Source organism: Vulpes vulpes, chromosome 2 (assembly GCF_048418805.1).
Source record: "Vulpes vulpes isolate BD-2025 chromosome 2, VulVul3, whole genome shotgun sequence".
NCBI lineage: Eukaryota > Metazoa > Chordata > Mammalia > Carnivora > Canidae > Vulpes > Vulpes vulpes.
The window spans coordinates 123,896,390-123,912,224 of NC_132781.1; the positions used below are offsets into that span (position 1 = coordinate 123,896,390).

Consider the following 15,835-nt stretch of genomic DNA (forward strand, 5'->3'; position numbering starts at 1 on the left):
CTTTCTGGACTAACAGAGTTGCCTATTATCAGTCTTTTACCAGGTACTATCTTTTTTTTTTTTTTTTTTTAATTTATGATAGTCACACAGAGAGAGAGAGAGAGGCAGAGACACAGGCAGAGGGAGAAGCAGGCTCCATGCACCGGGAGCCCGACGTGGGATTCGATCCCGGGTCTCCAGGATCGCGCCCTGGGCCAAAGGCAGGCGCCAAACCGCTGCGCCACCCAGGGATCCCCCAGGTACTATCTTTTAAAGAAAAGAGAATTTTTATCCCAAAATATGAATATGGGGATCCCTGGGTGGCTTAGCAGTTTGGCGCTTGCCTTTGGCCCAGCGTGTGATCCTGGAGTCCTGGGATGGAGTCCCGCATCAGGCTCCCTGCATGGGGCCTGCTTCTCCCTCTGCCTGTGTCTCTGCCTCTCTCTCTCTCTCTCTGTCTCTCGTGAATAAATAAGTTTTAAAAATTAAAAAAATATATGAATAAAGGACAGATCAAAGGGGTTCAAAATTTAAAATTTTCTGCAGAGAGTCCACAACATGAATTCAAGAGTCATTTATCTGTGTAGAATGTATCTTACCTCATCTCTTTCTTAGATTCCCCATTTTGACTCTAGGCTACAGAGGTTAATCTCAATATAGCCAAATGGGTTTACTCAACTTAAAAACCCAGATACCTCATATCCTCTCTTAGCTTCACTGGTGAACATTGTTTTCCTGTATTTACTATAACTTTTGGACCATAAATAGCACAGAAGTAGCTGAGAAAATCCAGGAGGAAAGATTCTTTGGGAAAAAAAAGAGAAATATTCAAAAGAAAAGCTATTGCATTAAAAAAAAGAAAAGGAAAGGAAAGAGAGAAAAGAAAGAAAGAAGGAAAGAAAGAAAGAAAGAAAGAAAGAAAGAAAGAAAGAAAGAAAAGAAAGAAAAATGCAACACCAATGAGAGAAAATTCCCTATAATGGTTCTAAAATGTCTAAAGCAAAGTCATACTAAGCAGGAATATATTTCAGAGTTTTCCTCTTGAGGACAACAAACATGAAAGAAAAATGCTCAATTTGAGGTACTGTTCATTTTGCAAAAATGTTATTTGTTACCAAAGGAAGGGAAAGGAAAAGGGATAGCAAGGATAATGTACACTATACATATACACATATATATGTCACTTTATTAGCATTGAGGCAAACATTTATTGAAATATTAACCACATGATTTATTTTCTAGGTTAGAGCTTCTAGTTGAGACTAGCTGAAATATTTTCCAGAGTATTTTGACTCTCAAGGGACTATAAGACATTAAATAACACTGTCAAATGTATCTTAGCATCCTGCTGTGCAATGTGTTTTGCATATAGGAAGGTATTATCAGCCCCTCCCCCACCCAGGATGCTTGAATCTAGAAAGGTTAAAGGGCTTGTCCAAATTTACCCAGATAATGTTACAAGGCAATGCAAGCAATTACTCATTAAGTGTTGTGTAGGCTTCAATTTTCATGTATGGATATTCTGAAAATGGTCAGAGACAGCTATGGTTAAGTTAATCAATGTACCCAAGATGTGCCTATGAGAGAAAAATATGAACAATAGGATACATTTGATTTAAGACCATTTTAAATCACAGAAAAGAATAAATGAATCATTTAATAAGGAATGAGAAGTGGGTTAAACTCTAATCCAATAATTTCAGTGAAAATATCTGAAATACTAAAGTTTACCAAGCCCCATTCTAATAGCTTACTATTTATAGGAAAGAGTAAATAAAACTAATTTTTAGATGACTAAAGTGATCCAGCAAGTGCTATTTACCTTTAAATGGTATGATTTAACCTCTACCTGTTTTCCTGAGCAAGAGCTGTAAAACATAGGTTTATTCATTTAAATCTTATTTCCCATTTATTTTCATTATTCCATTTTAGATATAATTCTCCAGAAAAAGAAGAGCAGCTAAAAGACTTTTTTATAAAATCACACAGATATAAGAAAAAAAAATACTTGTAAATGATCATGCATTTAAAAGAAAATTATACTTTTGTAAAAATGTAGTAAGAAAATTCCAAACAAAACACAAAGTAGGAATTCAGAGTAAGAACTGAAAGACATTTCAACTTGTTTTGTTACTGTTGTATGATTTTTATGCTAAACTGAATAAATACAAAACAGAACGACTAAAGATAGAAATGCCTTTCACTTCTCAATTGGTTTGGTAAATATGCACTGAATACCCTTTTTTAAAAAAAGATTTTATTTATTTATTCATGAAAGACACAGAGAGAGAGGCAGAGACAGGCAAAAGAAGCAGGCTCCCTATGGGGAGCCTGATGTGGGATTTGATCCCAAGACCCCAGGATCATGACCTGAGCCAAAGCCAGACACTCAACCATTGAGCCACCCAGGAGCCCTGAATACCCTCTTTATTAGTAGGCATGCCACCCGGAAACAGAATTCACCCCAGAAGATTCAAATGAAGAGACTTTAATAAACCGACTATTTGGGCACCTGGGTAGAATGCAGATGCTAGGTCAAGCTTCCTTTCCCAAATCAAGACAAAGAAGAACACAAGTATTTAAGGGTCAAACTCACCATAGTTATTTAGATAGACACCCAAATTTTGCTTTGATATCTTGGGAGATAAGCTTAAAGAAAGATGTTAACAGTTAAATAATCCCCCTCAATGCTATCATCATCATAATCATCATCCTCATAAAAATATATATTATTTATTGAATGTTAAGGGCCTGGCATGGTATTGAATAATTGCTAGAATGACCAGTCTGGAGTTAGTATGGGGGAAATGAAAGGAGAAAAAAAAGAAACCATGAGCCCAAAGTCAAGTGAAGTCCCTAAGAAGCAAACAGAAATGGAGAAGAAGAAATGGAGAATCTTTGTGGACCAAGGGAGGGACAGCCATCTAGAATAGGTGAAAGGACAAGGTGGGGCCAAAAAACACAGTAGGAGAAGGATCCGTGGATGTGATGCATGACTATAGCTGGAGGGTTGTAAGACACAGAAAAAGATGTGCATTTCTAAGGTTCTAATTCCAAATGCCCATAAGAATAATGAGACCACTGACCGTAAGGGAAGAAAGAAGGGCAGAGAAGTTAGAAATGAGAGTGAGGGAATAATGAAGCATTTCTGATCTCACTAGGCATAAGAACAAGAACCTTGTCAGATACACTTGGATTCAAGTCCTACTTCAGCCTCTTACTTGTGGGAAATTAAGCAAGTCTGTGTCTTTGTTTCCTTACCTAAAAAACTAGGCTAACTTAGTGCCTTCCTCAAAGAGCTCTTTTTTTAATTTATTTTTTCCAATAGTTTTAAGTTTATAAAACACTGAACAGAAAGTACAGCCCAATATATTACCTGCCAACTTCCCTTACTCACATCTTGTATTAGCATAGTATATCTGTTAAAACAGATGAGCCACTATTGATATATTCTTGTTAAGTGAAGTGCATATAAGGGTTTATATCATAGTTCAGACAAATGTGTAACATCTATCCATTACAGTATTTCTCAGTACAGTTTCACTGCCCTAAAAATCTCCCATGCTCCACATCTTTATCCCTGCCCTCTCCCCCAAAGTCATGGTGGCCAATGGTCTTTCTATTGTCTTCATAGTTTGGTCTTTTCAGGGTGTCATACAGTGGGAGTCATATGGCATGCAGCCTATTCAGATTGGTCTCTCCCACTTAGACATATGCATTAAGGTTGACATAGTTTGACTAATGGTTTGCAGACAGTAATACTATAAGTTCTTAACAACTTAACAAATGCCAGTTGTTACCATTATTATTAGCACTGTTATTTCACAAACGTTTCATTTTCCTACAGCTCAAAAGGAGATCATGCATTTTTTCTGGAGTCCTGTAGGTCCTATTTGCTGGTCCCTCTGTTATATCTCCTTCCTTTCACTTCCAAACTTTTTGTTATATTTATGTTACTCCTAATTTGCTCATTTAATCCTCTTCTCCCCCCATACACTGATAGCTTTGTGAGAACAGGGACCACTTTTGTACTTTTGTCTTATCTGCTACTCCATTCCCAGCATTAGCACAGAGCCTGGCAGGTGGCAGGAGCTCTATCAACCTCTGCAAAGTGAATGAAAGCTCAATGAAAGCCTGAAGAGGCAAGAAGATACAGTAGATACAGCACAGCTTTGGAGAATGAACAGGAGAGAAGACTGCTATGAGAACGTGTTCCCCCAGACTGGAGTGATGGTGAAGGACTTGATACAGTCCTACAGCCTTCTCACACAGGGACTTCAGTGCCGGCTAACGGAAGCCTGTATTTAAACTATTCTCTATTTTGGGCCACCTGAGTGGCTCAGTAAGTTGAGCACCTGACTTATGATTTCAGTTTAGGTTGTGATCTCATGGATCGTGGGTTTGAGCCCTGCATCAGGCTCCGCACTCAGTGGGGAGTCTGCTTGAAACTCTCTCCCTCTTCCTCTCCTTCTGCCCCTCCCCTTACTCTCTCACTCTGTCCCTCTCTCTCTCTCTCTAAAATAAATAATAAGTCTTTAAAAAAATAAATTATTCCCTATTCTCAACTTGAGCATGTAAATTTTTGTATAGCCAGGAAGGTCTCAAATGGATTTAGACAGTATGCTAAATATGTTATTTAAATGTAAACTTTAATATCTAATCCTAAGTTTTTGAGATGGCTGTTACTTATTGAAGTCCAACTCAGATCAGAGTGAACTTTACCCAAATTTTCCTCTGGATGCAAAACAAATTTCCTACGCACAGTTCTACCTGGAAGAAAATCAACACTGTATCTTGAGTCTTCCTTAGGACTTACTCCAAACAAGAGAAAAAAAAAATTGTTAACAAAAAATAATTGCCATTTCTCCTCTGGCTTATCTCCAAACCATTCAAAGCAGGTCTTTTCATTCCTGGGTGTTTTTCTGTTTGTTCCATTTTTATTTTAAACTAATGATAATGATACCTCACTGATGTCACTGTAGCAGAAAGGTTAAGTGGAAACTTTCCTCTAAATCAAAATATTCCTTTAATCCACTGGAAATTCTTAAAGCTGGATGCTAATATGTCCTGTAATTAAGAAATAATGAGCTTTCCACCATGATTTATCTCTAGCGATTTAGATTCGATGCTGAGAAACTACAGTTCAAATTATTGCAATGCCCAATAGTAAAAACTCCTATAAATCCTCAGAGGTCAACTTTAAATAAACTTGCATTTCAGCAAAAATAAAGTTAAATGAAGATGTCCTTATGATCTTTTCTTCCACCCAAACTAAAGGGACCAGTCAGGCAGGCAAGTGCAGACAGAGAGGTTAGGGACGAGAGGGGGAAAGAGAGGAGAGAAGAGAAAGAGAAAGAAAGAACATTAATATGAAAAGCATTACTCACCGAGAGGTCTTTGGGTGGTGTCTCTGGCTTGGTCTCTCCTCTGAAGTCCTAGGCAGCTCCATTTCCATTCCTTGGGGTGCCTGCAGCTAACTGAACAGTAAGTAAAAGAATGAATGACAAGGTCAGAGGTCCTGATTAAGATACTTCTCAGCTGCCCTGAAGGATTAACGATGACTGCTCAGGGCAGGAAAAAAAGCCACTGTTCACTGGCAAGAAACGGAAATTTAGCAGATCCAAGCAGCTTTTAAATGTAACAGTTACCAGCACAGGCTCTGGAATGAGACGGCTTATTAGCTGTGTGAATTTGGGCAGTTCGCTTAATCTCTCTGAGCTTCATTTTCTTCAACTGGAAAATGTGGCTAATGAGTCTTCCTGGAATGGACTGTGTATGTCAGTGTAAAAAGAATACTGGTACTCAACACATTCCTATTTTTTTTTTTAGTCTATATTTTATTAGTTGAGTCAACCTCAACTCATCTTTAAAGAAGATTCTGGAAAGAGGCCAGGGAGGGAAGTCGCAGAGTCCTTGGCTTTAATGGGGAAACCGAGAGACACATGGTAGATCATGTGCAGGTCTGGGGAACCTTTGACTGGGGAGGGAATAGTTTACTTGGAATGCACAACACTAGGATGGAGAAATTAAAAAATCATAAATAAGGCAAATGAGAAGATTCATGAAATTCTGTGTTATCTTAATTAACATCAAATATATTTCTCTATCATTCCATAACAAGAAAATTACAGGATATTGAGAAAAATAAAACTAGATCTTTCTCACTAACCTGCATACCAAACAAAGGTAAAGCAGAGTGTGACTTCTGACAGCCTGCAGAACTTTGGAGTTTGAAGGAATGTATTAAAATCCTATTCATTTTTTTTTAATTTAATAATTCTCCTGAGGTTCTAGGGATATAATAATGATAAAGAAGATATGCTTTTTTTTTCATGGATCTTACAGTCAAATGGCAGAAGAGAATCATGCATATATAGTCACGCAAATAAAAAAAAATCAAATATAGTAATTATTCTAAAGAGGCAGTGTGATGTATTTAAAGGTATTCTGATTTAGATGGAGAAGTCCTCTCTGGAGAAAGGCGATTACGGTCTCTCCTTCCTTAGCATGGGTTCTGCCGGAGGCCAGCCTGTCATAAAATATCAGGCAGAGGTAGTTTATTTAGTAGCAGGCCTGAGGACAGGGAGCAAGAGAGCCGATACAGGGCTACATTAAAAAATGTGCTGCCATTCCAGAGACAACTGGCCGCACAGTCCCATAGACGCAGCTGAGAAATCTTGTGAAATGCCTATATACACTATCCACCTGAGGGAAGAAGAGAAAAAAAATGTGTCGATGGGCTTCTGTCCTACATTAGTCAAAAGTTGCTCCATGGAGGTCCAACTTCCCTGAATTCTGGGCTGTGCAAGCATGAGTGCCTAGCATTGACTGCCAACCAGGCCTGCCATGCCTGCAGCAAAGAAACCGCCATAACAAGAGCTAGGGGATATGTGCTTCAGACAAGGCTCTGTAACTTGTGTGTGCATAAAGCTGGTCCCTGAAGCAGGCATGGAATTAGAGGAAAGAATAAGAAGGTCTGATGTGGAGCACAGGAGGATTCTGATACGTCTCCTGTCTCTCAACCATCCTACATTCTACTCCAGACTTGTCTTTTACAAGTTTTTATCATGGGACTTCCAGTCATGAAAACCTGCTAGTGGCGCTCTATTATCTACAAAACAAGGCCAAACTCTTCAATATAACACTCAGGCTTTCCCTATTATTTTTACACTACTCTGTCATATATGACACAAACTTATCTTCACTGGCATCTACACTTCCCCAGAATAGAGAGTGTCTTCCACGTATCACATTCCAAAAGTCCTTGTGAACTACATCTCTACAGTGATACTTATGCTATATAAATCGGGATACATATAATATTTAAGTAACACATCCATCACAACCATAGTTCTTTTTAGTTTATAAAAAAAAAATAATTTCAAGGGCTGAATTAGACAGGCCAATCAGAATCTATAAGATCTTCAATTGTTTTTGAGCAAAATTGCCCTGTACATTGCTGGTAGAGCCAGCCATATTGTGTACCACGTAACCCAGGGCTACCCACTTGCCCTAAGGCAGACTGTTCCATTATAAGTACAAATTCAATGAGGGAGAAGAATCTGAGATTTCTAAGCTCCTGATTAGGATAACCAGGTAACAAGTATTATATTGACCACATTACATGAGGATCAAATTTGAGAACTTTTTAAAGTTTGTGTTACTCATGGAAGCCTAGGGAAAGATACTGAAGATACAGAGGAATATAGGGCTTCAGATTCAGGAGGCAGTACTGAACATATAGAAGGGGCTTGGAAAAAATGGAAATGGATAAAATTGATGAAGGAAAAAGGTAAGAACAAAGAAGAGAAGCCAAAGATAGACTTCTGAGGAACATCAACATTTGAAAAGCAGCTAGAATCACGGGAGTTCATGAAAAAAAATAAATCATAGCTTGTGTGTTTTGTGAAGTATTTAACTGTATCCAACAGCAGAGAAGTAGGGTGATAAATGACAGTAAAATATGAAATAGCCGTTAACAATGACATTTTGACAAAGCCTTCGCGATATGAGGAAGTATTCAGAATACAAAAGCAAATGAAAGGGTAAAATCTCTGCATTTTCTTTTTTAAAAAGATTTATTTATTTGTTTTAGAGGGAGAGAGCATGCGCACACATGTGAGCAGGATGGGCAGAGAGAGAGGGAAAGAGAATCCCAAGCAGACTTCTCACTGAGCAAGGACCCCAACACAGGGCTCAATCTCACAACTCTGCTATTAGGGCCCTAAAATCGTGACCTGAGCTGAAACTGAGTCCAAGGCTTAACCAACTGCTGCACCATGCAGGCACCCCTGAAATGCCTGTATTTTCATTACCCTCCCAACTCTTGTATGTGGAGAAAAAAGAAGGATGGAGGCAGGCCCGTGGTAAAATAAAGAGACAACGACATTAATGTTGTTCTCTTTGCTTCAACATACTTTTCAAGTTCTGTACATTATTGTGCTTATGCACATTCTCTTTTATAATGAAAAATAATTAACTTAGAGTTCTAATTATAAAAAATGGGTAATATATTTGAATAGAATGGAGAAGACAACTACATTAATAGGAAAAAAAGAATCTGAGAGTCAGGAATGTCACTGCTTTAAGTTTTTCTTTGGCAGTTCTTTGTGAAATTGAAAGATTTATCTGCTCCCTGGCATTCTCTCCTCACCTTAAACTCCAAGGAGCCAAAAACAGTAGAGCAATAATCAGATGCCAACAACTAAATTTAAGAAGGAGGTGTCTCAGGGACCACAATGAAAACTTCCACTGCCAACCCATCATTTTAGGCCATCGTGTGTTCCAGTTACATAAGCTCAATAAATATTATGCTGATGTCTGTTCAGATTCAGGAGCCGTTTTTTTCCCCTATTGCTGTCAGCATATTTCGTGCATATTAGGAAGCATCACCACATTTCTTATGAAATATAAGCTTCATTTTAAAATAAGTTACAAAACCACAAATTAGCAATTTGCTGAAGAATATAAAAATTTAGAATTTTCCTGTTTTGGCTTTTGCACCAAGCCAAAAGAGAGGAAGCTGATTAAAACTAACATGCCCTCTTTCCAACTCACAAGTTCCTACTAGTCAATAAGCGTTTTGCTGTCATCTCTCTCATGCTTCTTCAAATTCTAAACCTTTTTATCCTTCCATTACTATTAGCTGATAGCATTCTTTTAATTCAGTAGTATTTGGGCTGTCTGAGCCTTATACTTGATTTTGAGCACTTTGAATATATAAATTCTCTTCTATAATTACCTTCCAAATATCTCAGAGGATTGGACAATGGAATGTTACATTCCCAAAGTCGATTTCCTGTTTTAACAGTGAAGGTCAAAATCCTCATTTTATTTCCTTTCTAGAGCTTTGTCCACTTTAGATAGAGGAATTATATTTTTTCTTTTCCACATAAATCTAGGAACATTGCAACTGTTGCCAGGAAAAATAAATTAGAGTTTTAAGCTGCAAATCTGGAGGTTTAAAGGTTCACCTTCCTTCAACATTATTTTAAAGGAAAAATACTATATTTCAGCCAGCTTAGAAGACAAGTTCTTGGGTCTACTTCCCACTATTAAGTTCAGTTCTCTGTTTTGGAATGCCTAAAGGAATCTTATGATTCTTTCCAGAAAAGAAGTATAATTTAAAATCCTTGGACATTGGCCTCAATGAATAGTGAGGTGATTGAAGCATGGGAATGCCATTCTTTCTGAATACCATTTCCATGTATTTTTATACTGTTTCTCTCTATATATATGTATTCCTCTATGTCTTCAATGCATGACCAATTATGTGCATATAACCTTGCTGTAAATATTTAATTGGAAATACAGAATCTGAATTTTCTTCATATAGCTAGAATTTTTCAATTGTGTTGCCTTTATAAAATGCAGTTTGGAAAGGCAATACTATATCAGATTTTGTGTTCTTTCCAGAGAAACCACTACTATGTTGGATTACAGTAATCAAAACTGAAATATATTTTCAAATACGCACAAACTTCATCAACATGAATTATGGGCGGGGGGCAAGAATCAGGTTTGCAATGTGCAATTTTTTGCTCAAATACATCTTCTTTGAAGACTATTTTTTAGCTTAAAATACCTTAAGCATATGTGTAGGGAGTTTATTCTGCATCAATGGTTGTGAGGATTAAGGATGTCTGACTTTATTCAAAATGCAGATGTTTGAACCAAGTCATCTGCTTCAGAGAGAATCAGAGTTAGTCTTGTAAAGAAGCTGCTCGACTGACCTACTTGCAATCAAATCACTGATAATTGAACTAGGAAGTTGAAAATGATGATGAAAAAGGACTTGAAGTTTTAGACTATGGGGTTATAGGGTTGGTCTGAAGGGACAGAGAGACTTAGAGAGATGGTGTAGGTAAGAAGCGTCCAAACGCAATGGTTAACAATGAGAATAGAGTGGTTTAGATTTCTGAAATGGAATACAAATACTGTGCAGCCACACAATAGATAGGTAATGATAGGGGTATTTTCCTCCAACATTGTTAAATTTGAAACTTGGATATAAATAGTATGTGGAGCACGATCTCAATAAAGCCAAATCAAAATAAAACAAAATATTGGATTACTTATGGGAGGTAGGATTATGGAATACTACATTATTTGTTCACCACTATATCTGAAATAAGCACTTAGTAAATTACTTTCATCTTTCATACAGCTGCTTCCAGTTTCTACAATAAATAAGTAGTACCTTTGTGCTAATAAAAAGGTTCTTTAAAAACATACTTGTTTATGAAATGAGATGATTGTGGTAGAGGATAAAGAGTGGATAGCTTAGCAATCCACAGCTGCTAGATAATTCTTCCCCCTACTCCAAGTAAGATGTACGTCTCTAGATGAAGATGGGATTACAAGGAAGGAATCGAGATTTTCTTAATCTACCCAACAACTTCTGATCTTGACTGTACAGATGAGTCTCCATTAGCACAGCAGGAGAGAGCAGTAGAAGACGTATTCCAGGCTGGGATGATATGGATAACAGTGTTTCTATGCAAGGGAATTATCTTCCTAATTGTGACCTTAAACCAGCAAGTCAATTACTTCTCATGTATAGAACACATAATAGCAACATAGCTAACTCTACTGGCCAAGGAAACTTCTGAAGTGAGGGAAGTTCCCAAACTCTGCTTGGAATATTCCACTGGACTCTGACCATCTAAAGCTTTAGCTCCTGGGTAGGGAACTCCCAAGAGTCTGGGTCTCTGCCTATGTAATGTAATCTGCTTTTCCTACATCTCCAGACCCTAGTTTTATTCATGGATATTATACCTTGTTTAATGGTCAAAGTTTGTCTTGACCACCCAGCCTCTCCCTTCAGCTCCCTATTGTAAAGTCAGCTGATTAAGCACCTTAATTTCATCTGGAAACTTAGTTACCTTTTACCAGGTAATCTTACATATGTGTAAATTTCACAGATTAGGACACAAATGTCTTTGGAGGATCTTATTCTGCTTAACACACGTCAATTTATATATTCATAACTCTCAGCAAACTCCCAGCAGACCAAATAGGAAGAAAAGCATACCTAGGAACAAAAATCACACCTAGGCACCAAACTACTGAGATAACTAAGATTTTTTTTTAAGTCTTACAAGTAGGCAAGGGATGGTGGTGAGGGAGTGGGGATACATTATGTGTATGGTAACAACCAAGAAAAACATCAACAAAAGTTTAACTAGAAAAGTATTAGAGGTTGGAAGACAATAGAAAAGCACTGAAAGAAAAACAAATTAGAATTCTATATCCAGTGAAAATTCCATGCAAAAATAAAGGTCAAATAAATATTTCTTTCAGAGAAGACAACTAAATCACCTTTAGTGAATTTGCACCACAAAACAAAAAATGTTTTAAGTTTCTTAGGCTGAAAAAAGAAATAGCAGATAAAAATTTGGTGAGGCAGGAAGCAATGGAAATCACCATAAAGAGTAAATAGGTTAGTAAATATAAAGAGCATTTAGGGGCACCTAGGTGGCTCAGTTGGTTAAGCCTCTGCCTTTGGCTCACGTCATGATCCCAAGGTCCTGGGATCTGAGTCCTGAGTCAGGCTCCCTGCTCAGCAAGGAGTCTGCTTCTCCCTCTGCCTTTCCCCCCTTCTTGTGCTTTCACTCTCTCTCTCTATCTCTCTCTATCTCTCTCCTCTCTCTCTCTCTCTCTTCCTCATTTACTCTTTCTCAAACAAACAAAAAAATCCTTTAAAAAAATAAAGAGCATTTAAAAATCGATTCTTATTATGTGATTTTTAAACCAGTCTAAAAAACTGATTATTTAAATTAAAAATAATGTAATAGTGTAATGTGTGGTTTAAAGAAAATGGAAAAGTAAAATATATGACAAAAAGATACATAAACCATCAGGAGGGTAAATGGAACACACATTTGTAACATTCTTATACTGGCAAGAATACTATTTTGTGAAAGTAGATGTTGATAAATTAAAGATGCATATTATAATCTTTAGAATTACTGCTAAAAATAATGGGAGGAAGTATAATTTCACGAGTCAACAGAGGACACAAAATGTTACTAAAAATACTCCACCAACACAAAAAATGGGGTATAAAGAAGAAGCAGAGGAACTCAGAATGAGATAACAGAATAAAATCCATAAATAAGTCAATAATGTCATAAATGAAGAATCAAATTAAAAGGTAGAGACTGTCAGAAAAGATAAAATTACAAAACACCAAACTCTACTTCGGGAATGAATAAAAATGCAAAACATTTGAAAATAAAAGAAGGTAACTGCTATACCATACAGACATTAATAAGAAAAGTGGCTTAATTAATACTAGAAGTGTACTTCAAAATGAGAAGTATTATCAGAGACAAAGAAAAACATTTCATAATTATAAAAGAATCAATTAGAAGACAAAACAATCTTAAATGCATGTACAATTAGTACAAGAGCTCCCAAACATATGAAGTAGAACTAGAGAAAACCAAAGAATGAAACAAATCCACAATTAAAGTTGGAGACTTTACTCACATGTCACAAATATATGACAGGAAAAAAAAGTAGATATACCAGAAGACTTGAAAAACACTATCAACCAACTGACATAATTTGACATTTAAAAAGCACTATATTGGGCGGCCCTGGTAGCCCAGCGGTTTAACACCTGCCTTTGACCCAGAGTGTGATCCTGGGGACTGGGGATTGAGTCCCACGTCGGGCTCCCTGCATGGAGCCTGCTTCTTCCTCTGCCTGTGTCATTGCCTCTCTCCCTATCTGTATCTCTCATGAATAAATAAAATCTTTTAAAATATAATAATAAAAAAATAAAAAGCACCATATTTAGTGAAAGCAGAATAAACCTTCTCAAGTTAACATTCCTGAAGACAGATTCTTTTTTTTTACCATTTGTACATTTCAGAGTATTGAAATTAAGCAGACTAGAATTAGAATTAGGACTTAGAAATCAATAACAAAAAATTATTTTGAATATCTCCAAATATTTGGAAAGTAAACAATCGACTGTAAGTAAATTACCATGTATCAAAGAAGAAATCAAAGGTAAACCAGAAAATATTTTCAGCTGATGAAATAAAAACACTACATATCAATATTTGTATGTTACAGGTACAGTAGTGCCTACAGAAAAATGTATAGCTTTAAATGATTGTATTAAAAAAAAGAAGAAATTTGTAAAATTGGTGATCCATGTGTCCTCCTTAAGAAAATTAAAAAAGAATGGGTGAAATAGGTAATGGGAGATTAAGGAGTGCCCTTGTGATGAATACCAGGTTATGTATGGAATTGTTGAATCACTATACTCTGTCCCTGAAACTAATATAACACTGCATATTAAGTATATTGGAATTAATTTTTTTTTAAAAGTTCCCAACTTTTGTAAAAAAAAAAACAAAAAACAACAAAAAAGAATCTCAAGAAAGATTAATAATTAAACCCAAAATAAATGGAAAAAAATGAAATAGTATAAATAAAAACAAAAATCAATGAGCTAGAAAACAGATTATAGAATATTAAAAAGTCAAAGATTTGTTCTTTATAAAGATTTTAAAAATTGATAATTCTTATTAGAACAGGTCAAGAAAGAGAGAAATACTAATTATCAATATCAGAAATTAAAGAAAAGGCAACAATATAAAACAAAATATTTAAAAATAACAATAGGATATTACAAAAAATTTTTGGTAAAATATTTCATAGCTTAGATGAAATGAATAAATTCCTTAAGAAACAATACTTAGTAAAACTGACTACATTAGTTTCCCAGGGCTGTCATATCAAAATACCACAGACTAGATGGCTTAATAAACAGAAATTAATTTCCTCACAATATGGAGGCTGAAATCCAAGAGCAAGGTGTTAGGATATAGGATACCTTAGTTTGGTATAAGACCCATCTCCTTGGCTTGTAGATGGTGACTTTCTTGCCACATACATAGTCTTTTCTCTGTACATGTGCATCATTAGTATCTCTTCATCATTTATAGACACCAGTCCTAATGGATTAAGGAATCACGGTTATGATCTCATTTAACCTTAATTACCTCTTTAAAGATCCTCTCCCCAAATACAGTCACATGAGGGGTAAGAACCTTAAAATATGAATTCTGGGAGACACAATTCAGTCAATAACATTGACTAAATAAGAAATAGAAAATATGAATTGCCTTATAACGAATAAAGAATTTGCATTTTCAATTTTAAAATGTTCTATTTCTTAATAGGCATGTGTGTTGTACAATTAATATCTTTGCATGTCACTACATGTAAATTATATCTAAAATCATGACTATGTGAGTTCCCACTTTCAATTATCCCTAAGGTCAAATCTACACCTTCCCTTATTAATGCTTGGTTCCCAAAGCCAACACAGTTTTGGTGTGTACTTGGTTGGGTTTTTTTTTTTCTTTTGTTTTTGTTTTGTTTTGTTTTGTTTTATGTTTAAATTAGCCCCAATTAGTTTAAACTTAAATTAGTTTAAATTTCTGTCCTTTCCAAATGAAGAGGTGTGTATTAGAAGCAGGGGAATGATTACTTTTTTCTTCTATTGTGTTATCTTCCCTTCTGATTTGGATAAATGCATGATATGTTCTTCCACCTACTTGTCCCTTCTTGAATATTAATGCCTCCTTTCAACAAGCCAAAGCCAGAAATGTCACCATTTCTCTCTTCCTCAATATCCTATCCATCTTCAAGACTTGTGACAGTACTTCCTAAATATCTCACTAGGCCATCAAATGTCACCAGTTTTGAGGATATATGAAGTATTTTTATTAGTTAATTTAAGAGATTCTTGATATTTAAGTAGCAGGATTTATTTCATATCCAGTAAATTCCCTGTAGATTACCTCCCTGATAATATTAACTTTCTTTGGTTGCTCTTTCCCCTGTGGATCCCCTACCCACTTGGTATGGAAATCCTGAAATATAGGAGTCTAGGATGAGGGTATTTCCTATTTCCAGAAGCATCAAATGGCCTACCTTGCAACTATACTGTGCTCATTTATTACTTTGACTTATTGGGAAGACACAATCTTTACCTCAGGGCACAGGAACATAAACGGCAATAATTAAATGTGATTATGCTGAGAATATTAACATTTTAATCCTTAGCTGGAAGATAAGATGAAAGGTAAAAGGTTTGATCAGGCTAGGAAGCCATCTTCCAAAACTTGTACAATCTGCACAGAAGATAAATTCAGCAAATGTTACTATGTGATAAGGACTATATCAATGCTACAAAAATTAAGCAAGATTGTTTTTGGTCTTGGATCACTCAGTCTTATAATGGACACACACAAAAATAAACTCCTAGGGAGTGTCTGGGTGGTTCAGTTGGTTAAGTATCTGCCTTCAGCTCAGGTCATGATCCTAGGAT

General features: G+C 36.1%; 1 long non-coding RNA gene across 1 annotated transcript in view; it reads right to left on the reverse strand.

Moving 5' to 3' along the window:
- Nucleotides 1-15,835, reverse strand: part of LOC140597939 (uncharacterized) — a 369,700-nt gene that overhangs the window by 187,898 nt on the left and 165,967 nt on the right. Inside the window, exon 2 of the long non-coding RNA XR_012000006.1 lies at nt 5,367-5,456. This is a non-coding gene — a long non-coding RNA (uncharacterized lncRNA). The remainder of the gene's footprint in view (nt 1-5,366; nt 5,457-15,835) is intronic.